Source organism: Cornus florida, unplaced genomic scaffold (assembly GCF_030987335.1).
Source record: "Cornus florida cultivar Cherokee Brave unplaced genomic scaffold, ASM3098733v1 CherokeeBrave_3.0.0_Hap2_Chr05, whole genome shotgun sequence".
NCBI lineage: Eukaryota > Viridiplantae > Streptophyta > Magnoliopsida > Cornales > Cornaceae > Cornus > Cornus florida.
In genome coordinates this window covers 36,022,629-36,037,165 of record NW_026775575.1, presented here as the reverse complement: position 1 = coordinate 36,037,165, position 14,537 = coordinate 36,022,629, and positions in this window count along the sequence as shown.

The following is a 14,537-nucleotide window of genomic DNA, read 5'->3' as shown; positions in this document are numbered from 1 at the left end:
TATTTGTGTGTGTTTTGGAGTATATATATCATATGTGGTGCTTATATTGTGAGTTATATATGATAGTATTTAGTATACTTGATCCATAACCTAGACTTATTTAATGTTCTAAAGCATAAGAAATGTTTGCCTATGATTTACTTTGATTACGTATTATAATCCTTGTGGTTAATTTAGCTTACTTCAACCTTGAATACATATACCATCATGTAACCTCTTAGGTGCGGATTGTTATATGATATGTATGTATTCATTTCATTGTGGAATTGATATGCAAAGCATTGGACAATTGTTAAGAGCATGAATTGATGGATAATTAGATTGTGTCAATGAAATGCTAGCATGCCTAAATTCTCTAAAATCCATTCATCCCGGATTTTAAAATGAATTGATCCTTTTCCCGAATTCTTTCATTTGTATATGATTACTACCGAAGTAAGAATTCTTTCATTTGTATATGATTACTACCGAAGTAACAAAAATCCATTTATTAATAAGAGAAACAAATGAGGTGCCTTTCAAGGTGAGTACAACAATTAACAGATTGTTTTCATTTGTCATGATTACTACCGTTCCTTACAACCATGCTCTCTGTTTCTTGAGTGTGACCCACGCTTTCCTATTAAACTATGTCAGATTGGTTAGATTGGAGAAAGTATTAGCAACATTAAAGGAAATGGATCGAGATTAACAAGCATTTACACAAGAGAAAGTATTAGCAACATTAAAGTCAGCCATGAACCTGATTAGAACCATCAGAATTAAAATATCTGAGTACTCATTTAGGATGGCAGCTATGTTGTTCCCTATGCGAAAGAAGAGATCGATATTATCCTGCAAATGTTTGACAATGCGTGAAAATTAAATGTCTGGGACAAACCAAGGCTGCTCAGAATTAAATAATACACAGAAAAGCTCAATAATTCACATGTCGTGTAGTAAAATATGTGGTAGATTGTTCAAGATCACATACAACAGTAAAAATAAATAAATAAATAATAATAATAATAATAGAGAAAGAAATAGTTCCATCAAAAGACAAAAGGATGAAATGAATTTGTTCTCAAATTCTCTGTAGTTAGGCACATTCATATTGTTTCAGGACCCCATGAGGCACATCCAACATCTAAGTTTAAGCATTACAGAAGTACAGATGAGATCACATACAAAGCTTAAAAATGTGTTCTCTAAGTTTGTTTCAAACAGTCGCCATGCTTGCTTCTCTTACAAAGTTAATTGGTTTGTGATGTGAGTGAAGTCCAATCACAATTCGTTCTTTGTAGTGAATAATTAAATGAAATGAAATTACAAAGGATATACAACATAGCTCAAGGATATGAACAGTTAATAATATCATTCAAGATTTCAAAATTTTAGAATAGACTGGGAGTATCTTTTTGTAATACTTTCCTTTCTTTCCGAAACTCCTAGTTTCCGAATTCCAAACAAAGCCTTAGGTCAATCATATAGAAGCAAAGTACTGTAAGAGTAGAGTTAGCCACATCCTCTTCATCCTATGTATATTTACCGTAGTAATTCTCTCCACAAGAATGTTTCATTTTCTTCCTAATGATCTTAGATGAATACAATTAGGTGGTCCTGAGCCTCTCAAGAATGAAAATGATCCAAAGGAATGTATGTCTGTAAAAAAACAGCAGCATGACTTCTTATTCCCAAGTAATATTAAACAATATATAAGTACTCCTCTAATCAGACTTAAGAAAAAAATAATAATTATTATTATTATTATTCTTGGTTATCAGTTAACAACGATATATATAACCTCGTAAATATCAAACTGATTCTTCAACAAATAAGTGCAAATATACATGTTCACGACCCAATCCAAGCACATGACAATAATGATCAAAGTAGCAATCATAATCATTTTATATATTTGCTTTCAAATTGAATTTAGGAAAAACAAAATATACCCAAGAAAAATTATGAAATAATTCTTTTTTTTTTTTTTTTTTTTTGGTAAGCTTGTATTAAAGAAAAAGAGAGAATGTACAATGGGAAGAGAAAAACAACCAAAGCAAGACAAGCAACAAGCAGGCAACACAACCACCTAACAACAAAGAAGACAATGAAACATGTGGTTACATCAGTGAGCAAAGTGATGTCCAAAAGCCACAGCACACCCTTGATCAAACAGCAACCGAAGGTCATTCCCGTTTTTAATTTCCCGTTATGAAATATTCTCACAACCATTTTTTACATTTGCTTTCAAATTGAATTAAGGAAAAATAATATACCCATAACAATTAAAAATATTTTGGAATACCAACTTGTAATGAGAATTCAACTAAATCGATCGAAGTTGCTTGTGCTTGAAATTCCAAAAACGCCTTTGAATCGCCCCTCTACGTAGTTGAATACCCACTGTCTAAAGCCTCGCTTCGCAACTGGTAAAGAGAAAATACAAACAGTCTTTGACTCGCCCGTGACCTTAACGAAGACAAGGGTGTAGGATCCTGAATTTTTATTTTATTCAGTTTTTTTATTTACTATTACGAGATTATTAATGTCTATTTGAGCTTAAATTGCACCATATTTAGTTGACTTGGAAAAAAATAGAGAATATTATATTTAATTTTTAAACATTCTCCACACGTTTAGTAATATCACATGGTATTTAGATTTATATACAGGTAATGGCAATGGTGTATCTAGGGTACGACTGGGCTGGGCTCCAGCCCACCTCAAAAAAACAAAAATTATTTGTTACTATAGGTAATTTTAACCCAGCTTATAAAAAAAAATTTATTATTAGTATTAACTCACCCAAACAAGCCCAAGTCAATTAAGTCACAATACTAAAATAAAGGCTCAAGTCAAACAAATCCTAATAAAAAAATTTGCTTAAGAAATTGTGTTATTAAATTTATGTTTAATTTTAGTCCACTACATTGACAATTTCTGAATCCGCTTACCGCCATGAGGTGGTGCGTTTGGTAAATGGTGTTTGATGAAGCTTCCTTTAGAAGCTTTTCTAATAAAATAAATTTATATATCTAATAAATATATTTTAAATCTAAATCCATAGACTAAAAAAATCCCAGCAATTAACTAATCTCTTTACTAAAAAAAATTAAATAAAAATATTTTCCTATTTATATGAATTTTTCATTAATATATAATTATATTGCAAACAACAAATTATATCTCAACTGCTAATTCTATTTTTCAAAATTAAAATTGTTAGAAATATCTAATTTAAAACATTAATTTTTTAATGTAACTAATTTCATCTAACTAAATAGATATTTTGTATCTCCATAAAACTAAACTAAAGGCTACTTACACACCAAGTTAAGAAGCTTTTATGAATTTTATTGAAACAACCAAAAGAAAAAACCCAAAAGAACTTTGACACATACTATCCCTGCATCACATTAGAAACACAAGAATGGATGCATTTTTGTCTAATAATTTTTTTTTTATATTTATGAATCATAGAAGATCATGGGCAACCACCACCCGAATACATGGGGGAATGTGGTCACCATATTTAAACTCCAACCTATTACGTAAAGCATATCCCATTAGCGTATGCGCGGCATTATTACAAGATTGATTTTCCCAACAAAAAGAAAAATTACTATGTTGTTGTCTTTTTAATTAAACTTTGATATATGACAATTCAATATTTTCTCAATACAAGCTATTAATTTATAACCAATTAATATACAAGAGATCTTAGATGGCTATAACACGTCACGAGTGAAGAGAAAAATATATGTATATTTTTAATGCTCACCAACTAAGCATGCACTATTGCTTTCCTAATGCATTCTTTCATGCCTATGTAAAACTAGCAAACTCATTGACATTACAATTAATATGATAATAATATAAATTAACTACAAAATTCCAGATTCCAAAACCCACAAAATTGCATGAATAAAGAATTAAAGAAGAATAATGTAACCATTCAATAGAACCATACACAAGATCAATTTTGACCTGGATACATATAATTGTGATTTTGAAGGGGAAAAAAAAAAAGTCACTAAAATTTCATGTAATGAAAAATATATATATATATATATATATATATATATATATATATATATATATATCTTCTTAAAAAGGATAAAAACCTTAGCACCTTAAGAAAATATTGAGTTTGACTGTTAGTCACAATTTTCATTTATAAATATAAAAAAATTAAAAAATAAATAAATAAACCCCTTAAAAAATATATAATAAACCTTAACACCCCCAATAAAATATTGAATTTGACTATTACTACATATTTTTCTATGATACTATTGAATGTAACCTCTTTTTCTGTTCCTGCCCTTTTTCTATCAATAGAGATGACACTCCACAGTCCACATAACAATCAACTTTTCAATGCTTTCATCATCAACCCCAACATTTATCATATGGCAAAACCTCAAAGACATTAAGATGAATTTTTTGTACACTTTAAACATGTGTCTGAAGTAGTTAGACAATCACTGGGAACATTGAAGCAGCTTTGTTTTTTTTAATTCTATTGCAAATAGGGCATACATGGATGAAATCACCACTAATGCTTTGTGAAAATACATAAAAACACTCAAAATATAACATTAAAAAAATTATTTAAAATCAAACAACTACAAATCCAAACATCATCAAGGTAAAGGCAAAATTGGAAACAAATCCAAACTAAGAGTCTTGAACCTAAGACCATGGAAACCAATATTTTGAAACCATGTCAACAATAACTCTAAAACCAAGTTTTTGGAGCAATTGGATTTTAGTACTTTGATTTGAAAAGTTATTTGAGTTCAAGTCTCTATGTCCATGTTTATATTCACGTTTTGGATATACTTAATTTCTTAGGTGACATAACCTAATATTGTGTGCTTAATTTTAATGTAAAGATCCGGTCATTTTCTTTCCTTTTCTTTTTCTCAAATTTTACGAATAAATTTTTTCTGTTGAAGTTTCTTTTCCGAGTTCGGTTCTCGTTACTTAGTGTCGTCTTAAGTGCTCTGAAATGGCTTCCGAGACTCTTTCCTTTGGATTGACAACTTCTTTTAAGGACCGAGTCATTTCCACATTTTCACTTTTTGGACACTATTCACTTTTCGTCTTTTTTTTTTTTTTTTTTTTTTTTTTTTTTTTTCCGTTTGTTACTTTTTGACACAACCTAACTTTTCGTGCTCAGAATTGATTTCTGACTTCATGTACCTTCATTCTAAGTGGTTTCAATGAAATATATATATTTACTTTTGTAGAAAAGTACTCTGGTTGCTCCCCGTGTCCATAGGGGCATGGATGCATAATTTCTTCTGAAACATTTTCTTTTCTTGTGGTATTTTTTGTAAATATATTTTGAAGATATTTTATTTTAGGGGTTTTTAAGAAAATATTTTAAAAGATATTTTCTTTCTGGGTCATTTTTACAGTTATCCTTTCTTGGAGGGGCCATTGTGCAATTAATGAAAGTTATTACAAAATACCTCATTTTGACTTTGGATCTTCGTATGGGATTTATTTTCACATTTCGTCGAGTTAGATACTCTTAGAATTTCCTTCCGGTCGTTTTCTCCAATTTTAGGGTTTTTTGCCCCGGTTAGCGCCGAACTTGTTTGGGGCATATCTTTTTGCACAGGACTCAGTTTTCGATGTTGTTTCTTCCGTTATTCATATTTTTTCATTTTAGTTCCTTTTTGTTCACAACGTTTTACCGTTTGAGCGCGTCTGCGTAGATTCCACTTTTCCGGACCCGTCGGGGCTCGTTCGGGGCACTTTTAGGGTTTTCCTATAGAAAGGGGGTAAGACATTTCATTTTTGACCTTCTCCTCTCTTCATGGATGACCAACAGCTACCATGGTAGACCAAGGGAGGCTGCCACTCTTCTTCTCTCATTTTAACCTTCTTCCCTTAGGTATTTTGCCGTCGTGCCTTAACGTTTATTGAAGGCCTTGATTAGGCCTTCCTTTTCCCCTTATTAGAAACCATTTTTGAGTTCGAGTTTCGAGTTTAGGTTTAGATTTTCATGGTACCTCAAAGGTTAAAGTTGTTTCCCTCGTTGTCCCCGACATAACCTAGAAGTATCTTCGGATTTGAAGCACTTTTCTTTCGGTGGAAAATTGAGATTTTCATCTCAAATTGAGTTAGGGGATGCTACAGGTTTATATTCTTGATGTATTGCATCCTATTGATGCTTATACAACTCATTTACATGTCATTATATCAAACCTAAAAACTTTAATTAATTATTTCTTTGTATAAGATTTAATTCTCCCGGTTAATTATAGCTTGGATTAAACTTGTGTTATGCTATTAAATTAAACTTTAATATGTTCATTGACATATATTAAATTGGGAGTATTTAAACAAGTATTAAAACTTTTATTTAATTATTTTCTTGAACAAAAATTTAATTCATATCATTGTATCTAACTTGAAATCAACATGTAATGTGATATTAAATTAGGCCCTAACATACTCTTTAACATATGTGAAATCGAGAGTATTCAGAGATGTTTTAAAATCTAGTAATAATTAATTAATTAGATTAATTAATTTTATTCCAAGTATACTATTCACTTCATTGGATTTTCGACTTGACATTATTGATGAGTATGCCATATACTTTCATAGATATTAAATCGAGAATATTTAATTAGGTTTTGAAACCTTTGATTTAATTATTTTCTTGTATTAAGGTTTAATACTCATGGTCGTATTTTGCATGAAATTCACTTGTGTTATACTATTAAATTAAGTCTTGACATATTTAATAACATACTTTAATTTGAGAGCATTTGGATGAGTTTCAAAATTTAGAGATTTTAATTAAGTGAATTAATTAAAAATCTATTCAATGGTTCTATGAGCTTGATTAAGTTTCTAACTTGATATTCTTGATTACCTTGACAAGTTCTTTCATGTGTATCAAATAGAGAATAATCGGATAAGTTTTGGGACTTATATTTAATTATTTCCTTTGTATGGAATTAAAATCACATGCTTGTATTTTGTATGGAATGAACTTATAACTTGATATTAAATTAATCATTGACATGAACTTTGACATATCTTGTTCGTAGAATATTTAGAGTTGCTTTGTAGTTTTGAGAATTTAATCCTTTAAGTTGATTAAATTCCCTTTTATGCTCCAACCGAACTAATTATGCTTTGATATTGAATTCTTGCCAAATTTATAAATTGGAACTTACTATATGATCACATGATTGTATTCTATGAGTTGAAGTTATCATTTGACTTGTTAGCATACACATTTACTCATATGACATTTAATGTGCCATCGTAACTTAAATGCCTAGGGCATACCTTGTGTGACCTCCATGACTTGTTGTTCATGGTACTTGGCTAAGTGCATCGAATATATATATTATATCTTGATTTTCACAACTTGTTGATTTTGGAACTTAGGATATCAATCAAGAATTGACATGGCTAGGACTTAATTCTAATACGGGAGATAGAGAGCTCCCTATAATGAGTACGATTTTAATCCGGGTGATATCCGAGTATCCACATTGTTTGATTTCTTCCTTAAGTTTCAAGTGTCCATTCCTTGAAGACTTAAGAATCTTTTCGTGTCATTGATTTTATCCTTAAGTTTCAAGCGTCCATTCCTTAAAGACTTAAGAACATTTTCGTGTAATTGATTTCATCCTTAAGTTTCAAGTGTCCATTCCTTGAAGACTTAAGAATCTTTTCGTGTCATTGATTTCATCCTTAAATTTCAAGTGTCCATTCCTTGAAGACTTAAGAACATTTTCGTGTCATTGATTTCATTCTTTAAATTTCAAGTATTGCATTCCTTGATGATTTAAAACATTTTCGTGTTATATAAAATGATCCTACATAAGTATCTTGACTTAGATTCTCGGTGGCATGAACCGTTTCGGTTATTAACGCATTCTAGGTTATAATTTGACAATTTTGGATATCTATGTTGTTTACTTGCATAAATATTGTGATTTATGTTAGAAATATTTTAAAGTAACTTAGGATGATCCCTGAGTCTCATTATTGACATAGACATTAGGTGAGATGACCCCTAATAATTGTTTCACCTTAAGGTGATAATATTGTAAAATGCTATGTCTATGCATGCTCATTCCCTACGAGTGTAATACCCTGATATTTTAAAAGATTTATTAATTGGGATTAATTATTTTTATTTTATTTTTAAATGATTTGTTTGATTTAATTGGGTTTAATTGTTTTTATTTTTTAAATGATTGTTTTTATTTAATTAAGTGCTTATATTAATTGTCTTATTTTAATTTGATTATATTTAGTGATTATATTTGTTGAATTGATATGATATTTTGCTTTGTGCAATGCTATAATTGAATTGTTTATTTGATTTGTGTGTATTTAAGCTTGTGTAAATTGTTTTTTAATTATTTGTAATTTATTAAATTAAATTTAATTATTTTAATTGGATTAGGCTTAAGAGGAGTGGGACCAATGGATGTGATCTTGGGTTTGAAGAAAGCCTTGTTGGGTTAATTGATAAAGGCCCGTGGTTATAAAGATATTTAAATAATTATGTTTGCATAATTAAAAATATATATAATTATATGTATATAAATATAATTAATTAATAATTATTATGGCAGAAAAATATATATATATATATTTATGTGATATATATGTGTGTGTGTGTGTATAATTTAATTAGTTAAGGATTAGCATGGAAGGAAATATACATATATATATTATATAATTTATGTGTATATATATTATTTAAGATAATTATGTTTTCTTTTATTTAGTAGTCCTAGTAGAAATAGGAGTTGGATTTTAATGTGTATAAATATACACGTAAGGCTTTAGGGTTAAAAGTTTACACGCTAGAAAATAAGAAAGGTAGAGAGAGAGAGAAAAAGAGAAGGCTGAGAAAGAGGAGGCCGGATCTGAGAAAAAGAACGTTGGGATTGGAAGAAACAATCAAAGTTTGAAGCGTTTGTTTCGTTTCGAAACCTTCAGGCGAGTTCTTCTTTAACTTTCCTCTTACAACTCATAAGGATTTTACCTTGAATATCAATATTTAGATTAATTTTATTTGCTTAAAATCATGGTTAGATCAGAATAATTAAAAGCATAAATTATTATATTTGATTTGTGGATTATTAGATTTTAATTGTATATATAAGTGTTGTATATATTTTAAAATTAAGTTATAGGTTAATCTATGACACAAGAGGGTTATTTAGGGTTTAGAGAATTTTTGGTATTTTTTTAAAATTTTTTTGGTATTCTTTTTTATATTTTTAGGAATTTTTTAGTTTTATTTTTTCCTCTATTTACTTCAAAATTATTTATATACATATATTGTTTATATTATATACAATATATATTATATACACTGGAGCGACGAGCGTACTATCAGCACCTCAAAATGGGGTGTTATCTAGCGTGGTTGTGTGCAAGGGAGGATGGTGCATTCGTAGATCTACACCATTAAATAATTTTAATGAAGGTATATTGATCTGGTATAGGCGGTTCCATGGCGATTCGGTGTGCCACAGATCTGAGCCATAGATGTGGCTTGATCAACTAGGACTTGATTTGGTGCAGCGCAGATGCATGGAGGACCATGTAGTTGGGAGAAAAGATTTGGTGCGGCGCGCACCATCAGAGTTGATGCAGCGATGAATCAGAGTGCACCACGTGTCGTCTTTAATCCGGTGCGATCGCGCTCACAGTAGCGATTGAGCTCAACCTATTATTCTGCCTATTTTGTTTTTCGAAATTTAAATGGTCATAGCTTTGTCATTTTAAATCGAAATTGGGTCATTCTTGAGCTCAAATTTAAGGATTTTTCGTCCTCTTTCCAATGGTACCAATTCCATTATCAGATTCCCATTCTACTAGGAGATATTTATGTTTTAGTAAGATGGTGTCGGAAAATGATTTAAACCGAGATGGAGTATTTATGGGAAACCATTTAGAACTATATTTAGTAGCATTTAATTTGCATAAATATAATTAAATTAATATATTGGTGATGGAAGGAGGTATATATATATATATATATATATATATATATATATATATATATACATATTTATTTATATATGTGTATATCTAGTTTAATTAATTTATGAGTTGTATGGATGGAAGTCTATATATATATATATAATTATTGATATATATGTATATATGATTTTAAATAAACAAGGATTATTAAGGAAGGTGTTATACACACACACACACACACATATATTAAATAATATATGTGTATATGTATATATTATTAAGATGATGATTATTATTATTTTTATTTGATATATCTGGATAGACTGGTTATTATATTAGTGATATGTTTATAATCTGCATGAGATGTCTATATATGAATTAGTTATCGTTGAGTCTAAAGTTGGTACCTGGTTGAATTGTAGGCATAAATGGGTTGCCATAGGCGTAAATATATTTCCTAAGTATTTGTATGAATAAAATACATACATAAGAAGTATATATGAGTTTCTAGTTTAAAAGTATAAAAATACATGTTTGTGGAAACATGGTTGAATTACCAATGTATAAATAAATATACATACATGAAGGCATGGTTGAATTGCCAATGTATAAATAAATATACTTGTAGAGGCATGATTGAATTGTCAATATATAAATGAATATATTTATAATGGCATGGTAGATTTGCCAAAGTGTAATTAAATTGTTATGTGTTAGATGATTAAAATTTCATCTATGGTTATTATATGTGTAAGTTGAATAATGATTAAATATTTTTATATTAGAATAATCTAGTACTTATAGGTTAATGTATTATTTTATGTATATTAATAAAATAATATTGGTGTAGACATGAATAATATGTCAAAGCCTAGATATTGGCTGTATGATTTAAATAATTAAATCATTATTAGGTTTTGGATTAAATATAACATTCATTTAATTATCTTCTATTGTTTAAATGATTAATTAACTGTCTAGGATGTGATTGAGGTTAATGTATTTTTCTTTAAAAGAAATGGTGGATTGGTCTAGGTATGATTATTATTTAATCATTGTTAATTGTTTTGAAATTTATGAACCTAGTAATAGATGTGACTATTGTATTATATATAATTATTTATATATATGTGTATCATTGTATATTAAAGATAAAAGCCTTTATTAGGATTGACTTTGGTCAGAGATGATTTTTTTTTTTTTTTTTTTTTTTTTTTTTTTTTTTTTTTTTTTTTTTTTTAAGAGGCTTGGTAGAGAGAATTTACTATTTGGTTTGACCTACTTTTTTTTTTTTTTTTTATCTTTTAGGTTATTAGAGGTTCAAGTCTCAAGATTGAGGATCCGTAACTAGAGGACTTATCTACTTTTTTAGTTTATTCCAAAGTAGGATGATAGACTTATTTTATTTAAAGTTGACTGGATTATTGGATAATGCTTTTAGGGTCCTTGCATTACGGGATTCCCGAGTTGTAATTTTGAAGAAGTATTAATAAAATTATTATTTATTAGTTTTCTTCAGCGAGTTATTTACTCTTTTTAATTCTTTTTGTAATCTGTGCTTGTTTGAAATACTTTAATTGTTTTGATATCCCCTGGTTTTGTGCGCGAATTTGATCAACCCGTGTTCCAAAATTAAAGGGTATCATACAGGTGTTATCAAAGCTCCTAGGTTTGAAAACCTTAGGACAACGGGTATTGGGTGCATATCATGCTTTTGTTGACTTGCTTGGATATGTTCATATGCTTCTTGATAACATGTTTTGGTATGATAACATGTTTATGTGTTTATATGCTTAAATGTTTAGAAGATATCGTTAGCTACCATAACATATTGTATATGCTTGTCTGCCTTAGCATATTGTATATGCTTGTCTGTTATTGCATGTTGTGTATGCTTGTTGGTGTTAGCATGTTGTATATGCTTATTTATATAAGCATGACTGTATGATGCATACATTGACGTGCTATATTTTTCGTGTATTCATGGTGTGAGTTGCATTTAGTCATAACGACTTGTGTTGTTGTTGACCTCATTTTTCGTGCTTATAACATCATGGTTTTGGCTCATGAAGAGTCTTCTCGTCACGCTGGAGGGGACGAGAAGGTTGAGGACATAAAGCTTATCAGAGATCTTCCTGGGAGGGTTAGGGCTCAAGCCTGGGGTATGGATGCTAACCCATCTCGGGTACGTGTTACTGGGGAGCAGGTGGCTGACACCGGGCTTACAAGGGGTCCAGAGAGGCCCTCATGGTATTTATGTTAATCCACCACGGGCACCTACATATGAGGAACAGATCGCACAAAGAGTGGCTCTTGGGATGGCAAAGTCCATCCAGGATATGTTTCGTCAATACTTTGCGGGGATGCGGATTCCTGCACTGGCACCAGCTCTTGTAGTCAATGAGGCACTTGAGTACTTTATGCAGCTACAACGGGTGGAGATAGATTCATTCACAGGGAGTTCGGATCCTTTGGATTCAGAGGCTTGGTTGGACCTGATGGTTCACAAGTTTGACACCATAGCGATACCCATAGACCAGTTGCGGATCTCCTTGACTGCTTCTATGTTTATGGGAGACGTCGACATTTGGTGGAGGTCTATGACTAACACACATCACTTGGAGTTGATGACTTAGAATGAGTTCAGAGATTTGTTCTTCGAGCGTTTCTTTCCTCAAGCTATGAGGCAGAATATGATGATACAGTTCACAGGTCTCTATAAGGGCACGATGAGTATCATTGAGTTCGAGACACGTTTTACTTCTCTTTCACGTTATACTCCAGAGATGGTAGCAACAGAGGAGACCAAGGCTGTAAAGTTTTAGGATGGCTTACATCTTGACATCAGGCCGAGGGTTTCATTGCTTGATTTGCGGACCTACAAGAAGGTTATTCAAAAGGCCATGTTGGTTGAGGCAGATGATCGAGATTAGCATAAGATCAGAGGTTCACTTAAGCAGTCTCATAGAGAGGCTTCTTCTTCATCTACTGGGGTCAGTGGAAGAAGGGTAAGGCTGAGAACAATTCACATACTCAGGGACTGTCACAGCAAGCTCGGTTTACACCTACAATTCCAGTATCTATGGGGTCAGCTTGAAATTTGATTTGTCATCACTACCAGTAGTCGGGGTATATCAAGTCTCGCTGCCCACAGCTTCAGCCATAGGCCAGTCCTTCTCAGGCTAGTCAGCTTTCAACTTCGACAAGGTGAGTTCGTGAAGCTTATCATTATTGCAAGCAGTCAGGTCACTTCAGGAGAGAGTGTCCGAAGTTGTAGGGCAAGGCACCGAGTGACACAGGTTCACAGGCCACACTAGCACAATTAGTAGTTGTTCAGTCAAGTTTCAGGGTGCCTCAGGCACCAGTTAGTTCGTATCCGGCTAGAGGCTCTACATCTTCTTCTGCCACTCATCAGTCGGGCCAGCAGGGTATTTCTCAGCAGTTAGGGGCTCAGGGACAAGTGTATGCTCTTCCTCAGCTAGATACCTCCGCAGGGACTTCTACAGTTTGAGGTATCTTTCCAGTTTTCAGTTCTTAGGCTAGAGTTCTTATTGACACGGGTGCATCGCATTCATTCATCTCTCCATCATTTGCACATTCTTTGGGTCTGGAGGTTACATTACGAGATAGTTTCCTTTGTGTTGACACGCCAGTTGGGGTCCAGTGTCTTTGGACCGGGTTTGTCAAGGTTGTGTTATTAAGATAGTTGGGCAGATTTTGGAGTTCGATTTCGTTGTTCTCGACATAACGGGCTTTAAAGTCATTCTCGGGATGGACTTGTTGTCATTTTCGTGCTACGATCAATTGTTTCTTCGGGAGTGTGTCTGTTTGCACTCCTAAGGGAAACTGTTTTCACTTTGTGGGAGATCAGAGTGACTCCCACCCGGCGTTGGTTTTCAGCATTGGTGATTGGAGTCGCCATAGGTCTTACTTAGCTAGTCTGCTAGTCGAGGAAGACAGGGTTTGTGCCGCATTTTTTCGGCAGTTGTGGACGAGTTTCTGGATGTCTTTCCGGAGGAGTAGACGAAGCTGCCTCCTATTTGGAAAGTTATTTTCTCCATTAATGTCATTCATGGTACTGCGCCCATCTCTATGGCACCGTACCACATGGCACCTGCAGAGTTGGATGAGCTAAAGGGGGTCAACTAGTTGATTTGAAAGCCAAAGGCTTTGTTTATCCTAGTGTTTCACCATAGGGAGCCCCGGTTCTATTTGCGAAGAAGAAGGATGAGTCTTTAAGACTTTGCATCGATTATCGTAAGTTGAACCATGCTACGATTAAGAACAGGTATCCTTTGCCTAGGATTAATGACTTATTTGATCAGTTAAAAGGGGTTATTTGTTTCTTGAAGATTGATTTGAGATCAAGTTACTATCAGTTGAGGGTTAAGGATGAGGATATATCTAAGACCACTTTTTGCACACGGTATGGCCATTATGAGTTCCTGGTGATGCCATTTTGTTTAGCCAATGTTACAACAACTTTTATGGACTTGATGAACCATGTATTCAGTGACCACCTCGACTAGTTCATTGTGGTATTCGTTCATGATATTCTTGTGTACTCG